The following is a 23,554-nucleotide window of genomic DNA, read 5'->3' on the forward strand; positions in this document are numbered from 1 at the left end:
TATCTACCTTTGCTTTAGTATTTTGTTTTCTTTTCTTTTTTTTTTTTTTTTCAAGTTGGCAGGCATTTTAAGTGTTTTCAAAGTCCAAGGCATTTATTCTGTTACGTGTCTCTGTGGTTTGTGTGCTGCAAACCCTCTCTGTATTTAATATATGCAGGTGCATTTTGTGAAACTGTATTGGCTTGGAAAAACTTGACTAAAAAACAGAGTGATTTGGGGGTTTACTCCCATTGGAAAGGGGGGGGAGGAGAGGGATAGCTTAAAGGGAAAAAGCCTAGTAGGAGATTAATTAAAGGTCCAATAGAGGAAAATCTCTAGGAAAAAAACAAGCCCAATGAAGTACTGAGAGCTCTGTTTTCTGAATGATGGGCATGCATATTTGCCATTACTGTTAATGAGAGCTGTGTGTGCACATGCGCAGCTGTCAGAGGATATGAAACCCTTAATGTACGGCTCACTTTGATTTTATATTCATAAGAGTCTTTAGTTCAGCTAAAGCTTCTCAAGACCCAGCATCAGATATAATGAGGTTAAATACATCTCAAAAGATCCTTCCCTTCTCAGTTATTTAGAGATGCAGTGCAGTTAAATACACAAAGTAAAGCAACGCAGTACCTGGAAGTTTACTCTTGGCAGCTCACTTTATTCTCCTTTCAAAACACATGGAAACGAGATGGAGAACATCATCTCTCGAGTTTAAGTTCCCATTGCGCAGTCTCTGCAGTGCTAAGAGGGGAGAAACAATACAGAATTTCTTACTGTTCAGCTTCAGTTTCTGCGCTGCATTGGGAAAAAGTGCTCGCTGAAGCACCAGCGCTGGAACATGCCCTTCAGGTGCTTCTCCATCCACCTGCTACGTCCTCTTGGAAAGGAGGAGATGTGGTGCCTTATGTGGATGCTGTCAGTTCACAGGGCACAGCCTGGCGTGCTCTTCGCATCTCTTCTTACGCAGCTTATTCGGCAGTCGAGTGTTTAATACCTATCCTCTGCCATTATCACTTTCTCGTCCTGATAATCCACCATCATACTGGTCTTCTGAGGCTAAATACAGTCTTCCACCCCCTTATCGCTACTTTTCATTGCCCTTTGGTTTACGCTTTGGCTGAGCAAACACTATTGTTTTCTGAAGAACGTTGTCAGGACACCATGATCTCACCCTTCATGCTGCCTTTCGCTCTCATCCTCTCTGCTAGCAGCCAAGTCAGGGTGATTTGAAATCTTTTGGTGGCCCGGTGAGGAGGTTTTTGATAGTAAGAATAACAGGTAACCGGTAATAGACTTGCGAATTAAGAGTTTGAAAGCATGTCGGGAAGAGACTGTCTACTAAAGCATTAATATTCATGAGCGAGAAATTAATGTCCCTTTCTGCTATTTGAACTATTATTAATTCTTATTATGATTTTGAGAGCCATTATACACATTGATAGGCTAATGAACAGTCATTTATAGAGGGATTTTAAGACAGTTTATTCCTAGGAAGAAAATGCTAACACTCTAAGACATGCTTCACACTATTTCAAAACCCTAATTCTTGTTGCTTGCTTTAGTGCACATCAGGGTGATTTCTACCTAATCCAACTGTCTAAAGTAATCTATGATTTCCAATCAATCTTCTCTTTATTTGGCCTTTACTGCCATAGTATCTACAAATCCGTATTCTTACCAACTCTACTTAAAAAACATCTATAAACAACAATTAGATGTTTTCAGTGGTTTTGGAGCTCTTCTGTATGTTAATAGTCCTGAAGCAAAGTAAAAAAATCTCTTTTCTTCAATATAATTTCCATTGCAGTTGATTCTTTGGCTACTTTGTGCTAATTACTCTGTCTGGTCAGTACGGAGCTGCTAGAAAATTTCCCCTCTTCTCCACATTGTTGTGAGAAAGACCCTCTTTTATCTCTGTCTTTTCTGTCTGTTCTTCAAAACCGGGAATTACTACCATGCACGAGTGTGGAGTACAGTTAGAAGAAGTGCTTAATAATGCCAGAAACAAACTGGTGACAGGTGACCTGATGACAGCTAGGAGAAAGGTAATTAGGACGCATTCCCCCACTGCCATGTTGATTATATCCTTGGTACAACACTGAGCACCCCTTAGGCACAGCCATACATTTGGTAAGTAACATGAAGTGGTCTAAAAACCAAATCTGTAGTAGGTAGTACAAGTTACCGATAATATTTCATTAGCTCATTCAGCTCAAAGTTTCAGGAGGAACGGGAAGCCAACAGGTGCCATAGACTCCTTATGCTGATGATGTTTTAAAGATTATGTGAAAAAATCCATAGCAAGATTAGTATTACTTTTCCTGGATGATGCCATTTTAATTAACATCTTTATTATGTGCATGGGAACAAAATTTTACAGTACTGTGTATTAGGCAAAGTGCTTGCTCTCCACCTTCAATTTCCCCTATAAATAACTCTAGATATGTCCATAATATTAGAACAATTTAGATATGACCAGAATATTAGAAGATAATTCAGGGCATTATAGAATCTCAGAATTCTGCTCGCCAGGCTGAAGCTGGATAATTACTGTCCATATAGCTTATATCAGAGAATTTACAAACGATAAATGGAAGGCCACAAGACCTCTGACCTAATACTAATTTTGTTTCTTAGGATTTGGAAAGCAGTTTTTTCCAAGGACTTTGTCTAGTATATTACTGGCAAGTAATTTTGTGGTATTTTGGATGAAATATGCACTTCTAAAGTGTGCCCAAATGCTGCTATGAAGTCAGGTTCAGCCACGCTTAAATTACTTAGCACCGCAAATAGTTCTATTGATTTTCTGGAAGATCAACAGACGTGGTTCAACAGATTGTCTGCAAGTAAAATTGTGCTTCATGTGAGTAAGGTGGTAGAAGTGCCAATAACTGAAACACTTAATCACCTTATTTACAGAATTCAACCCTCATGGCCATACAAACTCATGCCAGGACTTCAGCCACTGAAACCAAAAAAAAAAAAATCTACTCCCAAAATCTGTTAAGAAATATTAGCAGGTAAATGTGTTAGTTGATTATAAAGCTTTATTTTAATCGAAGTAGTTTTCTTGAAAGGTCTCAGGCAGAAGGCGTGGAAAAAAAGAGATTTGTCTACCACAGTATTCTGAGCGATGATGGCTGATATCCACAGCGTAGGAAATATTCAAATACCTACTAGTCCTTCCAGATCTTTTCAGCTGGAGAAAGCTGTATAGACTGTGCATCTGTATAGACAGTGCATCTGTCCAACTGCAGTTATAAAAAAACCCCACTGATACTCCACAAAGGAAAATTCCACCCAGTTCCCAAAGCTGCAACATCTGTCTCTCGTTTGGAAGGCTTGAGTTCAGGTCTTTGATTTTCTCTGCAACAGGTTGGAAAGATTACTACATTGGAAAGATTTTTTTCAATGAGGTTTAGTGATTATGCCTTCATTTCAGTTCCTTATCTCTAATATGAATTTAATAGGTGTCACGTAAGTGCTGTAGATAAATAGGTGATTTATTGTTTAAAATGCACACACAAAGACAGATGTATATATATGTATGTGCTTTAAATAGAAATCCTTTTGCCAGAATTATGATTCTTCTGCAGACAGTTTTCTGAATGAAGGTATCTGTTACTGCTGCGGGCTTCCCACTTAAGGCAGATGAACACAGGAATGAGATTAATAAAAATATAGCGTTGCAAAATCTGACTTGCAGGCTTTCAAGTGGAATCCACAACCTAACCCAGGCCTCAGCATGAGGAACAGAAAACGTGGGATCCACGTCAGCCACCGAGTCCCTGGAGAAGGGACAGCATTTGTAGGGCACCAGATCTGGTCAGCATACATGCCTTAGGTCCTGGCAATCCCCCACAGGATCGAGCCCCACCCCAGACACTCAGGCAAAGTATTCCCCCATCTCCTGGAGCTCAAGCTTTTCAGCCCTAGCAGAAAAGGAAACATTTCCCTGCATGGGGAGAAGGAGAGCCATGGCACTTAAAATTCTTCAAAGGCCACAATCATGCCACCTAATTAGCTGATGCACCTTCAGGGATAGGTGGCAGCTGAAGAAGGTTTTTTCAGAATTTTAGGGGTGAATTTGAGTGCCTAGATACTACCTAAGGTCCACATTAGATGTTCACATAATTTTTGGTTTTTTCAAGATCTGGATTTCTTTTTTTTTTTTTTTTTTTTTTTTTTTTTTTTGATTGCTCTGATAGACCATTAACACTTTTTTCAACTGATTTCACACATATCCTTTCGATATATCAATTAGGGTCTCCTCATGCATGCTAAGCAGAATTCACAATGTCATTCCTATCAATCCTATAATGTTATGTGTTACCCTACTATATGGAAACTGAAGACGGTTATTTAGCATCTTACACATGATAGGGTTTTATAACTTCTTTGGCTATTGAAAGATGTTAGATATAAAGTTTATTACAGTTTTGCTGGTATGTGATACTGGTCTTTACTGGTCTTGTCTGACAAAAAACTATGATGAAAACATAGCAAAACAATAAACTCTTATTTTATGGGACTGATAAACTTTTTTTAAACCCAGAAAATCTAGCAGTGCTATCTACAGTTGTCAGTTCTCTCCATGTTGGTCATTTGACTTCATCCCCAGGATGTCTGGCATCAGTAAAAAGGTTTTCTCTGAGCTTGGGCTCTACTTTTGCTTCAGAAAGGTCCCCCAAGAACCCACTGCCTGCAAGGTTCAATACAACGTGTTGCAGAAACTCACATCTATCTGGGCAATGATCACGCTTCGGTCTTCAGCAGACCATAGCAAAGTTTGCACTGAATAATGCAACTTTTGAGGAGTTTGCACAGAAGCTGTCTGCACCAAAATCCAGCAAAAAACCGTGTCAGGATGCAGTAAACAAATCTAGTCATCGATACATAATCATGATGAAAGAACAGAGCTACGTTGGTTGAGAACAGTGTAGCAAGGACCTGCTCTGAACTACTATGCAGTGTTATGAAAATAGTATCTGGGAAACAGAAAGAAAGTAAATACATTCATTTATTCTGACAGTCATAACATCCTTGTATCATCTTGGTGGAAAGTTACAAAAGATGTCTAAAGAGATTTTCAAAAGACATCTAAAGAAACCTCACTCGAGGCTTACAAAGAACAAGGCTCAAGGCCAACTCGTCTTGGAAAGACAAGTCAGCATATTGCACTGTAAGAAATCCATGACAGTCTCTTAACATCATCACGTAATAGGTTCCTGAGAAACCAAATCTTATCAGTCTCTGGCATTATGCAAATTTCTGTCATAATCTCAATCTGTGGGCTTCGAGTCCTAATCAAACTGCCTTCAGATTCACAGTTGGCGAGCCTCCTATTGAAATCGTTTTCCTATCCTCCATTTACTTGTCCAAGGAAGTTTTGGGGCTTGGCATGGCATCAGAAAGCCTCAATTTCATGTGAACATGGTGATTTATAAACAAATCCAAGGTCACCACAATATATCTCACATAATAAATCATAACCAATACCTTTTTGGCCAAATCTAAATATCAGAAGACAGTAGAAATCCATAAACTAACGTGAACAGAACAAAAAAATGTGTAAAAACAAAAAGTATTCAAAAGTTGAGGTGCAACTCTTTAAAAGATTTTTTTTTTTTTTTTAAAAAAAGGGGAATGATTTTTTGGGTAGCATAATCTCAGGGATATCCATCCATAAAAATATATGAATATGTGTATGGTGTATCTGTATGTATTCTCCAAAGCAGTATCACTAACAATAATAATAGCAGCTTATTCAGAAAGTGGTACTAGGTATTTTCAGTAGAGATTGAGAACTATTAAATCCATTTTGGAAAGCTTTTTCAAACCTTATCATGAAAGGTGTGCGAAATTCTGATTCAAGAATGATTAGCTGATATTGGAATAGAAAGAAAAAACCCCTTACATTTCAGAAGAGATGGTAAAATGATATAGGATGCAGGGTTAACTAGGAAAGGAAGCTTCTAATTGATCGGTGTTAACAAAATACAGGCAAAAATGTATATGCTCATCCTGAGCGAAACCAAGAAGTAAAAAAAAACAATAGATGAGAAAGTGCAGTTTAAACTAAAACCCTGTATTCCACAAGAGAGGTGTATAAACTGGCTGCAAATATATTTAAGCTGTAGCATTCCCAACCACTATAGCTACTGTATTCTAGCGCAGTCTCCCCTCAGATTCGAGGCATTAGGACAGCAGACCTCCACCGACGATGCAGATGGAGGCTATCCTAGTTGTAATAGCAGCGACCTGGTAACTAAAGAGGTTCATTCCAGGCTTTTTGTTCCCAGGAGGTGCCAAGGAACAATATGCCCCAGTAACCTCCCAGTTCTCTTTCAATGACCTTCCCTTCACAGTTGCAAACTGTTTCTGCTCAACAGCATTTTTAAATAGATCTTTCCAGGTCTGGAAGCAACTGTTTTAAGGGGAAAAAAAAAAAATAAAAAATTGGAGGACATGACTGTGAATAGATTTTTTCTTTTGAGGTGGAAAACATTGCAATGTTCTTTAGAATAAAGGGCATTGAAAAAATAATCAGTGGATAAAAATATTTCCTTTTTGTGTTTTTTTTTTTTTTTTGCTCAGAAAGTTTTAATTAAGTTGTCGGATGGGAAATGAAAAGAAAAAAGAAAATTTACACATGATGGTTTAGGTCCTTTGCAGGGCTTTGCCCTGTGAAGGAAGCCCAGGTAACGCCTGCCCATAGGGAGCCTGATTCTAGATTGATTTTGCTCTTTTTTTTTTTTCCCTAAACATGAGCACCTGCCTTTAAAACAAGATATGTTGCAGTATTTACTAATCCTGTTCTTCTGTTAGCACACAGTCCTGTTGGGCTACAAAGAGCACTTCATAAAACTCTTAGATGTGCTGAAATAATATTTTAACTAGTTCCCTCCTCCCCTCCCCCCCCCCATGAATTTTATTTAACGCAGTGTTGCTGTGACACCATCAAATCAGCAGTTAATTTACCTTTCGAGGAAAAGAGGAGAATCTGAGGCACCTCACTGAAAGGGTTAAACCAGTGATGAAAATTGCCTTAATATTAAAGGAACAGAAAAACTGTATAATTTAGTCTTATAGATGTGGTGGAGGCTTTACAGTTATCATCAAAGGAAATGAAAAAGTTTTAAAAGAATTTGTACTTAAATTTTGCTGTCATGCAAAAGTTTGCACAGGAGGCACATATTCTCCCCCAGCTTAGTCTTTTTTGTTATTCTAGTTATAATTTTTTGAGCATAGTGGAAATTTTATTGCGGATGCCTGGCCTGTCTCTTAACTCATGCTAATTATATTCATAATTAAATGTTAAACAAGAATTGACTAGGCCAACTGGCTTGCACAGGTGTTTGTGATATGAATGGTTTAATGCTTACACAGTAAATTATTGGATACAAATCTGCAGTAATCTGCTCAGCGAGAACCTTTTTCAAGAACTTTGCTGTACATGGTAGGTCCAGCACAGTGCTTTGAAACCAGGACTTATAAACAGCACTTACTAGACAGGATTATGTCAAAACTGTGGCTCGTCCTCAATTACACAAGCACTAACAAGGCTAAAAGCTTTTTTCTGGGCTCTTAACCTACCATGGAGCACGGGTGCTCAGAGCATTAATGTTTATGGGGAGCTGGAGAAGCCTCTGGATACTTGGTGGAAATGTCATCTGAGAAGCAGGGTGCCTCACTTCAGCTTGCAAAAAAGTTGTTTACATTTGTAACTGGTAGCCAGATTAATTGCTGAGGCTCCAGTAACTCCGTTAGTTTTACACCTACTGCCAGCTGACAGAATGGGGAATCAAAAACTTGCAAATTGAAAAAGATATGGGTTTCAATTTGCTCCTCTTCTACTTACTTCTTGAGCGTGGAAAATAGAGTATTTGTGTAATTTAAATTTAATCTGTGGTTAAGAGAATCTTTCATAGGGGAAAGAAAGGGCAGAAGCAAGAAGCAAGCCAACATGAGAGTTCATGTGTGGATTCGTGTAAGAGAAACTTGTCGAGAAAATCGAGCAGGAGATAATGGTGAAGGAGAAGACAAAGAGAAACTGAGAAATCCAAGCAACAACACGGGGTGGAAAAGAAGGGAGGAAAAGAGAGAGAAGGAGCTATTTAGTGACTGTGACAAGATCTCTGTAACCTGGAGTGTTTGCGGGAGCAGGGGGAGCGGAACTTCTCATGAAGGTTATCGGGAGCTCTTGACAAAGTGAGAATTGGCACTCTAGGTTTGAGGGGAAAAATGTTTCATCAGACTTGTGAATGAAAAAGAAGGAGGGAAAAAAAGAACCTTCAAGAATAAGAGAAGGGGATGCTGAAGGTCATCACTCCAGTGCTGTGCTCTCTTCCTCTCTCCATACAGCTTACTTTCTACAAGTTGCTACCTTCCCCAAAGAAGAGTAGTGCCACACATCTCTGTGTGGTAGGTGGCATGTTGGATCTGAACCAGCAAAGAATAGGCGTGATTATGTCTTGGTGGCAAAACATGACAACTGAGTTGTTCTCTGGTCCTCACCACATAGATATTTCAAGACCTGGACTACTATGTTCTTAGAAGACCTAGACTACTACAGCTGTAGTATTCAGAGTAGGCATTAACTTTACAGAGTAGTTTATGCATCCTAAATACTTCAAGCAGCTTTGACCCCTGGTAAATTTAAGCAGTGTTCTCTTACACCAGTCCTTCAAGGGACTATTACCTCCCTCAGAGCTCTCCAGCACCAGCGTGCTCCGACCACGCTGCCCGCGCACTCCTGACATCAGAATCCTTTCAGAAATTTCTCCACCAGATAGTGCAATTCTATGGGTCCTCAAGTTCTGGCAGGTAAAAACAGCCATAAAACATGCCTTAATATGGACCATTACCTTGCGGCTTTATAAAATAATATTATTTTATAATGATGAAAACTGTACGTAGCACCATGGCATCACGGAAGGCTCTTTGTAACTTCAGATATGATTCCTGATAATAATGCATTAAATGAGCTACAAGAAAATGCATAACTTTAGCCTTTGCACTTAGGCCTATGGCAAACCTTCGGATGAGAATCTGGCAGAAGTAAAATTAAATAATACAGACCCCGCTTTAACTGTACCTTTATGACCTGAGAGCAGGAATCGGTCACAAATGAGTTACAACAGCTCTTTTTTTTTTTTTTTTTTTTTTTTTTTCTGGAAATATTCTAGAAGTGGTCTGAAAACAGCATGGAGAAGGAAACAAGAAATTAAATGTTCTAAAAATTCCACATAGTAGGCAGGCACAGAATCAAGTTATGAATGGTCAGGAAAAATATCCTCATGGTTTACCATAACAGCACATGTAGGGGGTTGGAAAAGAAAAATGCCACGTTGCTGAAGGGTATAATACAACACAATAATACGACTAGAATAATAACAATAGCACTATCTGCAGAATACTCACTGAATTTCACAGAATTTCAGAGAAAAGTTAAGTCACAGGTTGAAATCAGGCACAGATTTACCAGGGTGGAAGGCGAAGGTCTCCTTCCCTGAAAGCATCGCCTTGCGGCATCGCTTGACGCAGGCCTGGCTTCCCAACATCAACATTTTGAGCAGATCCGGGTCTGCCACAGGAAGTGCGACTGCAAACTGAAATACTTTGGAAAAGTAATGATGTCTAGATGCGAGGGTAGGCTTGTGTTCTTACCAAGGCTGGGCCAGAGTTCAAAGCTATAATCTCTCTTGAGGGACACAAATTGTGAAAAAGTAGTGCTGGAAAACTGGGTAATGTGGCTGCGGAAAAGCATCTTTAGCAGCTGTACTACACCAGCTGTACCAGATAACAGCTAACAAGAGAAGTCAAGTCAAGTAAGAAATAGTGTGGGAATGGAAGAAATGAGTACTGCTGCACGTCCTCCTCCTAAACGGGTGTCGGGGAGTGCGCAGCCCCAAGGCAACCTATTGCACAAGAAACTCATTGAACAAAACTTTTGCTTTTAAGGATGCTTCCTTGGATGCAAAAATGTTTCTGCAGTCTGCTGCCTTGTGTTTGTAGTACAGATATTGAATTTCAAAGGCCCACAATTTTAAAATAAAATCCAATTTTTCTTGCTTCCCGGAGAGTCAAACTGCTCCCTTTGACTCTTTTCTACATAAAATTCATTAGCCCGTTAACCCGTTTGACTATTGTTACATTTTGGCCAAAGCATTAATGCTTTAATTGCCTGAGAAGGTAGTATATCACACAGATAATCTCGCTAGGATCAGGAGCACAATCTAATTCACCGACAGCTCGTGGTCTGACTCATTCACTGCTAAACACTTTTGAGTGATAGTGTTGCACTGAGAGAAAAAAAAAAAAAAAAGCAAGCCAGGCACAAGACCTAGGTTTGCTTAGGTGGTTAGAAAATCAAACTGCGTATTAATCACTCATACAAAAAGTAATATCTGAAGCAACCAGAAAGGTGGGGCTCTCAAAGGTTTTAGAATCCTAAAAATGTAACTGAGAACTGGAGATCTGCTTATATATTTCTCATATGAAATACTTGGTGTCGGTAACTTTTTATCAGGAGAGCACGGGTGAAGAAGGGAAATATTTTCCAAGCTGGCACTGCTGGGCTGTCACGTAAAGGGCAATAGCTGCGCCTATGGAGAAAGTGTGCGGTGAGCAGTGACTGGGACCAAAACCCAACCCAAATTGCACTGTGGATCTTCTCCCCACGCTTCTACCGATGGCACTGAAAGCAAAGTGAGACAGGAAGGAAATTAGCCTGGTACCTACCTGGAAAGAGGGCAAATAAAATCAGTGCAGCTGCAACAGCTCCTTTTCCTTTTCCTTTTCCTTTTCCTTTTCCTTTTCCTTTTCCTTTTCCTTTTCCTTTTCCTTTTCCTTTTCCTTTTCCTTTTCCTTCCCCTTTTCCTTTTCCTTCCCCTTTTCCTTTTCCTTCCCCTTTTCCCCTTTTCCCCTTTTCCCCTTTTCCCCTTTTCCCCTTTTCCTTCCCCTTTTCCCCTTTTCCTTCCCCTTTTCCCCTTTCCCCCCTTTCCCCTTCTCTTTTTCATCTTTTCCTCTCTCTCTCCCTTTTTCCCTTTTTCCTTTTCCCTTTTCCCCTTTTTCATCTTTTTCATATTTTTCTTCTTTTTCTTCTTTTCCTTTTCCTTTTTCTTTCCCCTTTCTTTTTCTTTATTTTTTTTTTCTTTTCCTTTTCAAACAAACAAAAAAAGAAAACCAGGAGAAGCGGGAAGGTTTGCCTGGCAGGCAGGCTTATATACGCTTCTGCAGCTCCAGCCCTGGGCTATCAAGTGCCACTTCTAGAATAGCCTTTTCCTTGGCTCAGGGTTTATTTGCATCTGTATGTTCACATGCAGCCAGAACTAACCTACGCTCTGCAGCTGAGGTCGTTGCTTGTTTTTCTTTACACCACAGATCATGGCACCTGATGAGGCTACATTCCTGCTTGCAAGCTTAAGTGTATTAGCATTTTTAAAAAAAAAAATATTCCACTGTGTATCTATAAATCCTCCACAGAGAAGTATCAAAACTGTGATGAGAGTAACCACTTTAGGAGATGTTAGTAGAATTTGATCCAAGATATGTGTTTTTGCTTTGAAGCGGTAGCTGTCCTTTAGTTCAGATGGTATTTGTGAATCACTGCCTCAAAAAAGGGGTCTTTTGGCACATGCTTTAGGCTGATGACAGGCAAAATGAAGTAGATTCTGTCTCAGAAATCTCCAAAAATAATCTTAGGTTTGACATAACACACCATGTCATGAAGTGATATAAGCCACATAAGCACAAAGCAGGCTTTAAATTTAAAGAAGAATAATCCTATTTTCAGATACGATGTGTTCCATCAATTTGGATAACAAATATCTGATGTAGAATATAGGCAGGAGGCTGTTAATGCTGAGATCCCTTAAAACCTGCAATTCCTGGTGGTTAGTGACCATGGTAGCCTGCTCTCTACCTCTGCTCTCTGACAGTTGCCCAGACTATCCACACACACACAGATCAAGCGTGCACCCTTGCACTACAGATTTCTATCTGGAAGTAAAGATCTGGTTTTTTACTGCCTTTAACCCCTCAGCACCAGTGATCTAGAGTTCCTGATGTTAGCGAGTGATGCAAAATGCATTAATGCTTAGCACTGGGAAATCCCAACTCCTGGTGCCAAGAGGTTCATAAATATAGTAATGAAACCTCTTGACTCAAAGTGAGCACTATTTAACAGAACAAGCATGAACAGCCTTTAGGAGATTTTGCAGCTGGATTTGTTCCACTGTGTCAGCGCTGAACCTCCATGATAGTACTTTTAAAAACTGTGCATGGGTAAAAAACAGAGTTTAAGGAAGCCAGGCAGCCAAAAAATAAAATAAAAAAAAAATCTGGAGAAAGGAAAAGTAAATACGGCACTGTATCACGTACCAGCAATACAGGCACCAAGAATCCCAAAGTATGAATTCAGTGACAGATGTCAAGGTCTTTGGGAAGTGTCCACCAAGCTTTATTTTGCACATGTTCCTGAACAACTAAAACGAGTACTTTGTGCGATAATTTACTAGCAAATCAGTATCAATAAATCAGAATCATGTAAGCAGTCATGTTTATTATATCCTTGTTGCTTAATATTCATGATAGTAATTTATTTTTATAGTACAGTTTCACTGTTATCTCCTCCATTGCTGTAACTTTGAGTCAAGCAAGCTGCAAAAGTAGAAGGTCAGGTAACCCTTTGAAGGCTGTAAAAGTTCATTCACTTGGAATTTGCTTGGTTAGGGTTTTTTTTTTTTTAAATACTTTAGTGGCTCCTTCAAATATTTATACTATAATTCCTAACCGAGCATTATTTATTTAACAAATATCACTACAAAATGAGAGTTGCAAAGCAGTGTACAGATACCAACTCTACAAATGAAGAATCCAAAATTTCTAGAGCTGCACAACTGAAAATGGTCAGGAGATCTGGTGTTCAGGTCTGATATTAACTGAAACTCATACTTTTTTTCTTTAAAAAAATTTAAGGCACACGCTTCTTTAAGACTTCCTCATATTTTGCAATGGCAAGGATGAAATGGCAATGATGGGAACAGGAGGTTTTATCCATGGGACACGCAGAGTACAAACAACTATAACAACTTCTACCTGTCACCCCTACTGAAGCACCCCATTAGTGACTTAGTGAGCCCTTAGTAACTTAAGACCTCATCTGTAATAGTGCATTTTACCAATGTTCAACAGACTTATCTAAGTGACTCTTCTTTCTTCTTTTCTGGTACTTTTTAGCAGAAAACAGGATTTCAGCTATACATAATACCAGTTGAGATACAAGGACTCATACCTTTCTTTTAGTGCATTCATCAAGCATGGTTAGGTTTAATGAGAAACGGCACAAATTCAAAGATGATGCAGATGTCAAGATCTTCTGCATTGCCTATAAATCAGAAATCAGCAGAAGAATTCTTAATTTTCTTTGGATTGTTTTCTTCAATATTTTTCTGTGCTGCTGATCTGCCTTACTGTTTCACTTCAGACTGAGTTTATGTGGTGGAAGAAGCATTCAATATGTAAAACTCTTCTGGTTAAAGACAGTCTATAACTATACAACAGCCTTATTGCTATGTCCCCTTGTCTTTCATTTAAGGATGAGCTTTTGATGAAGCTGTATTGGTTACTACACATAATCAATTGTTTCTCATCTAGGAACATATTTTTCATTAGACAGGAGGTGGAGGCCACAAAAAAAATATCGCTGATCAGATGAACGAAGAATAAACCTACCTCATCACAAAGATAACATGTAAAAATGCTTCGGGTTTATTTATGGCAAACAAAAAATATGACTAGGCTTCAAGAAATGAAGAAGATAAGCAGACATAAAAGACATTTTTATACTAAGTGTAAACTATCATTAAATGTATTTAGATTTACACCCTATAATTATTATGATTGTAGCAATTAATCAATCAACTGATTAACATGGAGGGTCAGCAGGACATGGTGATCTTATCTTGAAGCTTGAATTAATTAATTATTCCTTACTCTACATTATTATTTTCTACTTGTGTATGTTTTCTCGAAGTGTCCCTATTGACAAAATATATATCTTTTTTTTAATGATGCATTGAGTCAAGCACGGGGAGTTACTGACGTACATTTACTAATTTGCCATCAGAATTTCAAATTAATTAAAAGATTTTTAAAGCATTGCATAATTTTTAACTACTTGTTATATTCTAATTAGCCAGGTTCAATTAAATTGTTTTCAACGTAGCAACTTAAGAGCTCTCATCTCTTCAAGTGGAGTCAAATTCAGCGGGTGTATATTGTTGCAATGGTATAATTCTGTGTTCATTATACCACAAGCCAGCAAAGTCTTTCTGAGCAGTGTATTTGTTTACTGTTTGTGGCAGCGTGAGGATTTTCCAGTTCCACAGGCAATCTTGCTGTCAGGAGGTCTTCCTGAAATTCAGCTACATTTTAATTTGCATTATGCAAAAGCATTGCTTCCAATATCCTCTTCTTTGTGCTCAACGTTTCCTCTGACTCCTTGCAGTAGAATTTGGGTCACACTGGAGTCATCAACAAAACTCTTTCTGGCTCCAGAGGACGCACCATCCTATCCATTGGGCTTGCTTCCTTCAGGTGCTGGAGTTCAGTGCCATTCCTCTGGCATCCTCAGTCATGATTTAACCAAGCTTCTTTTCATCTCACCACGTACATCATTGCTTCTAACACAGCATTCAAAGTTAGGTGCTTTTTTTACTTGGTATTAGGGCAGTTTGGGGTTGTGTGCGTATCCCGACCATTTTCTTTCTCCTAATAATGGGCTCCAGAACTGGACAGGACCCATCGGTCAAGGACAGGTGACCCTGCTTCCCTCCCCACCATAAACAAGGATGTCACTGTAAATATCGTACCAGATTTTACTGCCCTGCACGCCCTATTGCACCATCGCTTTGTCTGATTTCCTCCCGGTTATCAGTCCCATGTTTATTTGACATTCCTCGTTCCTAAGAACTTGGGTTAAGGAATTTAATTTTTTTTTTCTTTTTCTATCTCATGTTTTCTTATCTTTTCCTTTGATTCCATAGATGCTAGTTTAAAGCAAGCCTAGTAAACCCTTATGGTGTTGAAGCAAGACATAAGTGCTCTGTCAGCACCAAATTCGATGGCTTGTCCCAAAAACCATTCACATGGTCTGTTCCTGTAAGCCCACATTTCTGTCCCATTATCACCCACTGACCTGCACTTTGCTTGTGCTTTGATAAAGAATATTCAAGAGGCTTCATATATATCTGCCTCTTCTCACGTGCTGCCCTGAGGACCATGAAACAGCCAGCAGGGCTGCAGACATGGTGCGTCTGGGGCTATTTTAGCCACTCAAACTTCTCCCCAACACCATGGGTACAACAGCATACAAGCCTTCCCTTCTCCTCCATCATAACCATCAGTCCCACACGTGCCTTAGATGCCCTAAACCACCTTTTCCTGTTCCTTTTTTTTCTCATAATGCAGGACTCAAACAATCCTCAACATTGGAATCCTCCTTGTTTGCCCTATTGGCAGTTCCACCAAAGTAGCCCAAAAGAACATCAAGTCTAAGTTTAGAAGAAATGCCGTAGCCCTCCAGACACCCCACTTTCGGGCAGGAGAGGGGCAGAGACCTCTTTTTATACTTCCCAAGAAGTAGCAGTGGCCTTTGGGACAGACATCCCAGAGTGCCTGTCTCACCTCTCCTGTCCTGCTGAGCCCTTCCTCCTCCTCCTCCGCCTCCTGCCATGCCCCCATGTATGCACCCCAAATGTAGTTCTTTTCTTCATGTGTGGGGTTTTTTTCAGTCTTTAACACCCTACCATGGTAAGGCCATGTCCTGATTCGGGCTGTTGGGCTCTACTATTATCTGCATAATCAAAAATAAAAGAGATGCTAAAAATCCAACTGCTGGCTCTCTCACTGAGCTCCCAGAGAAGTTCATATTCTCGCCCCTGGGTTTGGTTTTTTTGTTGTTTTTTTTTCTAAATGCTAGTGTAGGAGATAGCAGTAATAGTAGTAGGTTTGGGGGCCCTAAATAGAAAGGCTAAGAGAAGCAGTTATCATCAAGCTTTTGCTTTGAAATGTAAACTTAGCAAAGACTTCCCTGATGAAGTATACATATGGAACTACAAAATGCCACTTTTTATCCATTTGTTTTCCTGACCATAACCACATTTTCACACTGTCAGCATTTTCATTAGAAGCTCTTTTTTGTCAGAGGTTTATAACGAGAATGTAAAGATTTGCTATGGGCTAAATCTCAATCCAAGAGCAAGTGTTTATACCAATTCTGAAAACAATCAGCTTGCCCATTTGTAGTTATGCATGTGTTCATCATCTGTTACTGCTTGTCCAATGCTCTGCAACTTCTGGAAGGAAAAAGAGACATCTGGAGGAAAAAAAAAATGTTATCCTGCCGATAGCATGCTGTATGTTCTCCTGAGTTATTGAATAAGGTGCTACATAAATGCAGGCTTTTCAGTTGATAGAAATATTTTTTTGCTTAAGCTTGTCAAATTTACTGCAGAGACTGTTTTAATGGATGGTTTAGACCAGTCTCCTTTTGTGCAATACTTAGATGGAAGTTGCATTAAAAATTCCCTGAAAATTATTCACCTAATGAACTGAGCCACTTTTATGATGCCAGGCACGATGGATTCTTTGAAAATGTTTTAGCTTATCTTCTGGACCTGAGGGTTAACAGGGTTTTCCTGTCTGTCACTTCCACTGTGTATCAGTCATTAAGTCCCGCGATGTTCTGGGGCTGAGCTGAAGTTAAGGGATGATTTACAGTCTTTATCCCTCACTGGCTATGTTGGTTTGAACAAAAAGGTACAGACCAATGATGTGGGCATGTACAGTGCATAAAGATAAATTTGCACACAAAATAAAGAGTTAGGACCAGCCTCACAAAATTATTTGTTTCTGTAAGTCTTACCTGTCCCCATCACGCCGCAATAGAAAGTTTAGCTGCATAAACTTCAAAAATAGAGAAAGATAAGCCAGCTGCTAATCTTAAAGCTGCCTCAATTTTAACATAGAAGGTGCCTGAGGTCGGCTGTAGAGGATATCAGGAGACTTTGTAATACTTAGTATTTGCATACACTACTCAGTGTTGTAAGCATTTCTTTTATAATAGTATTAAAGTGATATAACTCAAGCCTTTATGGACTAGTTTATACATTAGTGCCATGGTGAATGAGCGCTTTCCTTGCTGGAAAGCATCGGGTAGGTTGAGGAATCGGTGCTACCATGCCCTGCAGAAAAGGATATGACCACCTAAGCCCAGCGGAGAGGCAGAGGCTGGGAAGGAAGCCCAGAGAGAGAAGTTTACATCTCCAGCAGAATCTGGGAGAGGATTTTCTTCGTGGCTTCCTTTTCTTCTCTGCTGTGGGTGGCTGTGTGGGTATTTACAGTCGTGAGTTGGTTCAGGCTGCTGGCTGCACTCACAATGAAGCTCCTGACTCTCTCTCAATGTATTGCCCAGGGTCTCCCAGCATCTCACTGAAGGTCGAGGGTACCACCACAGTTGTCAGGAACACAAAAATGAAGTGCTAGAACAGCCACCATGTAGTAAATAGCATAAAACCTGGGCATTTTTCCTTTTTTTAAAAGCTCAGTCCGTTCAACCAAAGAAAAAAAGAACTCTTTCGAAGGCTTACCCCTCCCCCAGGCTTCCCCAAACAGAAACCCCTGCCACAGAGCCACGCTGCAAGCAGATTTTCCCACGGCTGCCCATCAGTGCTGTTCCCCAGTCCTGCCGGAGCCGCATTACCTCCCGCCGGCCCTGCCAAGCGGCGGCAGAGCCCAGCTGTGCCCGTAGCCTGCGATGCCCGGGCCACCAGCTCAGCTGTGCCCGTAGCCTGCGATGCCCGGGCCACCAGCTCAGCTGTGCCCGTAGCCTGCGATGCCCGGGCCACCAGCTCAGCTGTGCCCGCAGCCTGCAATGCCCAGGCCACCAGCTCAGCTGGGGCTGCCGCGCCACTGCCAACGCAGCCAACGCCTTGAAGTTTACCTAGTAAACCTCAGGATAAAAAAAAAAAAAAATTAAAAAAATTGCAGCCCTCATTAGAGTTTCTCAGTAGACCACAGTAAAAATTAATTGAGTCACCCCATATTAGATACAGGTCCATCTCTGACTGCAGCAGGGTGTCGCACCAAAACGGCTGCATGTGTTTCTAAAGAGCTATAGCTAAAGCAGTTTGAAAAGTGTGCATAGACCAGCCTGTAAAGCCATTAGGGAATTTATTTTTTCCTTTGGCAAATAATTCATGAACAGTTATAACTCATTGACAAATCATTGTGCAAACAATGAAAAGAGTTTTTCAGGATGGTCATGAGCACACATCTGGTATGAATGTTCTCAGAAACACTTCTCCAGGCTGGCATGCACAGCCCTTCTGTCTTTGGGAGATTTCGAGTGAATAAAAATGCTCACCTGAATATTTGTGAACATGCAGGCACATCAGCAGATCTTCCTTAAAAAAAATAAAATAAAATATAAACATCACAATATTATTTCTTTTCTTGGCTTTATTCACCCAACCCTGCTTTCATCCAGGAAGCTTTAAGAACCTAATTAATTATGAGCTCATTAACTAAGCTTTGCAAAGTCATTGTGAGATCGCTAGCATTAGTATAAATATTTCACAGTGAGTAAACTGAGGCATGCAGATTAACCTGTGTAAATGAGGTACCAAAGCAAGCAGCAACAGCAGCAGCCCTCTCGCTTCCATTCCTCTGCTCCACAAACATTCTTGCTAGGCTTCCGTGCTCTTTCCAAGCTTCACATCTACCTAGTAAGGGTTAAAACCAGATTTAAAAATCCTATCTATGAAATCTGTGCAAATATGTGTTCTGCATAAATCTGGGCCACAAAATTAATATACTTGTATATGTTTTCCCCATCTGCTATATTGCTGACACATCCAGCTTGTGGCCCAGAACATTTTAGGGAAGAACATCTCTATGTTTAGTGCAATAGTTCAAGTGGAGTTAGAGACTTACTGGTGCACTCAGGCTTCTACGCTAAACATAGAAAGCAGCTTGGGGTACTTAGGAACTTTTCTTCAAAAATGCCAAACCGCTGAGTCCTGGTGGGGGAAGGAAGGGTGGTGTTTTACTTTAGGTTTGTCTTGTTAAATATGAGGAATATTCAGTGAAGAAATAAGTTTCCCTTTAGAATCAATCTATCCTTCCTTTAAATACCTCCTTTTCATACCTTTTAAATACCTCCTCCTTTGTGCTCTTATTCTTGTCAGCTGTTGTAATACATATGTACATGTGTACACATAATGCTTACATACAAATTGTCCATTAAAGAAACCCTTCAGATAAGGCTAAGGCCATCTCAAACCAATGCAGGAGTAATTTTAGGGACTGTGACCTGGGAGAGGCAGCTCTTTGCTAGTTCGTGACCGCAGCCTCCCTTACCCCAGCTGTGTGCCTGTGATATATTTTCCTACATCAGGAGGTATAGGAGGTGCTCACTTGATGACACCGTGCTGGAGAAATAATGTAGGCATACTTTGTCTGGAAGCTTAGAGGCTTTACTGGGACCTGCATCATGAGTTGGGGGTTGTGTAGCCCGTCCGGTGTGAGGCTGTCGCCCTGCGGTCCAGCCCACCTCTACAATTGCAGTCAGAGTGTGTGTTCCAGGAGGTTGTGGTTGTTGTAGCCTGTCCGCTGTGAGGCTGTCGCCCTGCGGTCCAGCCCACCTCTACAATTGCAGTCAGAGTGTGTGTTCCAGGAGGTTGGTTACATATCCTTGGGAGGAAGGTTGGACTTTTTTCTTCTTTAATTCATTCACCATACCAGATTTTTTATTTTTTTACGTTGTTTGGCCATAGGTGCCCATTATAGTCTGCAATTTTTAATTTCCTGGAATTTCCTTTTTCCCAATTAAAAAAAAAAAAAAAGCAAAACAGTATATTTGCACTTTTTTATGGCTTTCATTAACACTCTACTGGATGTTTGTGCCTGATTAGACCTTGGATATTTTGGCACATCTTTCTTGTGAGTTCATGGGCAAAAAGCTAATGTCTAGCTGAGCCGGCTCCGAGTCATAACTTCCAAAGAATCAGTGTGGCAGCTTTAAGTCACCAAAGGACTCCTCTACACATGGGAATTCTCCTGTGGCTTTAAGGTCATTTCTTACACGTAGAGCCATGTAGTTTTACTGTGACTTCTGGGAACAGGCAAAAGATCAGAAAAAAACCCATGTTTGCATCCTATTTCTTCCTCAGTTTGTGCACTGTGAGCCGTGTAGTATGTCCCTTGTCATAAATAATAATGCATCTGCTTTCTTATAAACTGCTGTTCATTATATACCACTCTTTCAAATATAAACATCACAATATTATTTCTTTTCTTGGCTTTATTCACCCAACCCTGCTTTCATCCAGGAAGCTTTAAGAACCTAATTAATTATGAGCTCATTAACTAAGCTTTGCAAAGTCATTGTGAGATCGCTAGCATTAGTATAAATATTTCACAGTGAGTAAACTGAGGCATGCAGATTAACCTGTGTAAATGAGGTACCAAAGCAAGCAGCAACAGCAGCAGCCCTCTCGCTTCCATTCCTCTGCTCCACAAACATTCTTGCTAGGCTTCCGTGCTCTTTCCAAGCTTCACATCTACCTAGTAAGGGTTAAAACTAGATTTAAAAATCCTATCTATGAAATCTGTGCAAATATGTGTTCTGCATAAATCTGGGCCACAAAATTAATATACTTGTATATGTTTTCCCCATCTGCTATATTGCTGACACATCCAGCTTGTGGCCCAGAACATTTTAGGGAAGAACATCTCTATGTTTAGTGCAATAGTTCAAGTGGAGTTAGAGACTTACTGGTGCACTCAGGCTTCTACGCTAAACATAGAAAGCAGCTTGGGGTACTTAGGAACTTTTCTTCAAAAATGCCAAACCGCTGAGTCCTGGTGGGGGAAGGAAGGGTGGTGTTTTACTTTAGGTTTGTCTTGTTAAATATGAGGAATATTCAGTGAAGAAATAAGTTTCCCTTTAGAATCGAATCATAGAATCACTTTGGTTGGAAAAGGCCTCTGAGATCATTGAGCGCAACCTTTAACCTCACCCTGCCATCCCACCACTAAACCCTGTCCCTAAGCACCTCATCTATCCTTCCTTTAAATACCTCCTTTTCATACCTTTTAAATACCTCCTCCTTTGTGCTCTTATTCTTGTCAGCTGTTGTAATACATATGTACATGTGTACACATAATGCTTACATACAAATTGTCCATTAAAGAAACCCTTCAGATAAGGCTAAGGCCATCTCAAACCAATGCAGGAGTAATTTTAGGGACTGTGACCTGGGAGAGGCAGCTCTTTGCTAGTTCGTGACCGCAGCCTCCCTTACCCCAGCTGTGTGCCTGTGATATATTTTCCTACATCAGGAGGTATAGGAGGTGCTCACTTGATGACACCGTGCTGGAGAAATAATGTAGGCATACTTTGTCTGGAAGCTTAGAGGCTTTACTGGGACCTGCATCATGAGTTGGGGGTTGTGTAGCCCGTCCGGTGTGAGGCTGTCGCCCTGCGGTCCAGCCCACCTCTACAATTGCAGTCAGAGTGTGTGTTCCAGGAGGTTGGTTACATATCCTTGGGAGGAAGGTTGGACTTTTTTCTTCTTTAATTCATTCACCATACCAGATTTTTTATTTTTTTTTATGTTGTTTGGCCATAGATGCCCATTATAGTCTGCAATTTTTAATTTCCTGGAATTTCCTTTTTCCCAATTAAAAAAAAAAAAAAAGCAAAACAGTATATTTGCACTTTTTTATGGCTTTCATTAACACTCTACTGGATGTTTGTGCCTGATTAGACCTTGGATGTTTTGGCACATCTTTCTTGTGAGTTCATGGGCAAAAAGCTAATGTCTAGCTGAGCCGGCTCCGAGTCATAACTTCCAAAGAATCAGTGTGGCAGCTTTAAGTCACCAGAGGACTCCTCTACACATGGGAATTCTCCTGTGGCTTTAAGGTCATTTCTTACACGTAGAGCCATGTAGTTTTACTGTGACTTCTGGGAACAGGCAAAAGATCAGAAAAAAACCCATGTTTGCATCCTATTTCTTCCTCAGTTTGTGCACTGTGAGCCGTGTAGTATGTCCCTTGTCATAAATAATAATGCATCTGCTTTCTTATAAACTGCTGTTCATTTTATACCCCTCTTTCCTTTCTAAATACATTTACTGTACTGGTGATATATTGGCGATGGAAAGAGCAGGGTTAGCTGTACCACATGCAAAAAAGAACAAAAGCAAGCTTACCCGACTAAGTCCTGGTTTGTTATTGCTGATGGTGGTGCAATGATTAGACGTAATCAGGGAACCATGTAGCAATGTGGAGATGGAAATGAGAGGCTGTCTCAGAAAGAAAGACTAGTTACTCTTACGAAGAATAATTTATCAATAGAAATACAAATAATATTTTGTATTCAAGGACTGTTGGGCCTGGAGTTCTGGAAGTCTAGGCAGAGGTAGATTTCAATAGTATCAAAGTTAGATAGCACAAATCAACTTTCCTTTTCAGAACAGACTTGCTTAGGCACATAGATGATAGTCTCATATTTTCTGGAACAGAATGATCTTAAGCTCATCACATACAAATATCTTAAGGGTGGAAGTCACGAGGACGGAGCCAGACTCTTCTCAGTGGTGCCCAGCGACAGGACAAGGGGCAATGGGCACAAACTGAAACATAAGAGATTTCAGTTGAATATGAGGAAAAACTTCTTTACTTTGAGGGTGACAGAGCCCTGGAACAGGCTGCCCAGGGGGCTGTGGAGTCTCCTTCTCTGGAGATATTCAACCCCCGCCTGGATGCTGTCCTGTGTAACATGCTCTGGGTGAGTCTGCTTTAGCAGGGGGGGTGGACTGGGTGATGTCCTGAGGTCCCTTCCAACCCCTGCCAGTCTGTGATTCTGCGATTCTGTGATTCATCATTATAGAAACAGAAACACCTGAAAAAAATACCATGGAAGTTCTATGTATACTGTGATTTTACTTTTTTTTTAAATATGTATAAACACACAACACCAGCTTTATAATAGGGTGCACAGCAGGGTTGGATTACGCTTCCTATTTTTAAGCTGTCCACTTAGCTTTCATGGTCAGCATGTCAGAAAGTACCAAAATTGCCCTGTGAAGTGCACCATGCGATGGCATGACTGGGTGAGCTCCTGCATTTAAGCTCCCAGTAACCAGTTACTCAGTCATCCCTACTGATACAGAAATACTGGCTTCCACCAGACAGAGACCTCAATATTTGTCTTCTCCACGCAGAAGGCCTCCCCACATAGAAGCAATGCATCATATATTTATTTAACTACTTTGATTTTTGCTGGTGACTCACGCTGACAGCATGATGGTGCTTTTGCAGGCAGAGGAGAATTATGTTATCACGTTGTGTAGTAACTCCCATGTCCAGTAAAATGTAAAAGGAATAAGATTCTTTACCTTACCCATATGTCAGATAATATATTTATTGTTACTGAATGAAGCTTTCACACCGTGAATTTTTTTTTTTTTTTTTTTTTTTTTTTTTTTATTTTGGA

The 23,554-nt window shown here is 40.2% G+C and overlaps 1 protein-coding gene across 3 annotated transcripts in view; it reads left to right on the top strand.

The window, feature by feature from the left end:
- The window catches only part of ARHGAP15 (Rho GTPase activating protein 15), a 336,537-nt gene that overhangs the window by 272,228 nt on the left and 40,755 nt on the right, over nt 1-23,554 (top strand). The gene's annotated exons all lie outside the window — the stretch shown is intronic.

The sequence above is a fragment of the Egretta garzetta genome, unplaced genomic scaffold, assembly GCF_000687185.1.
Source record: "Egretta garzetta isolate BGI_Z169 unplaced genomic scaffold, ASM68718v1 scaffold197, whole genome shotgun sequence".
Lineage (NCBI taxonomy): Eukaryota > Metazoa > Chordata > Aves > Pelecaniformes > Ardeidae > Egretta > Egretta garzetta.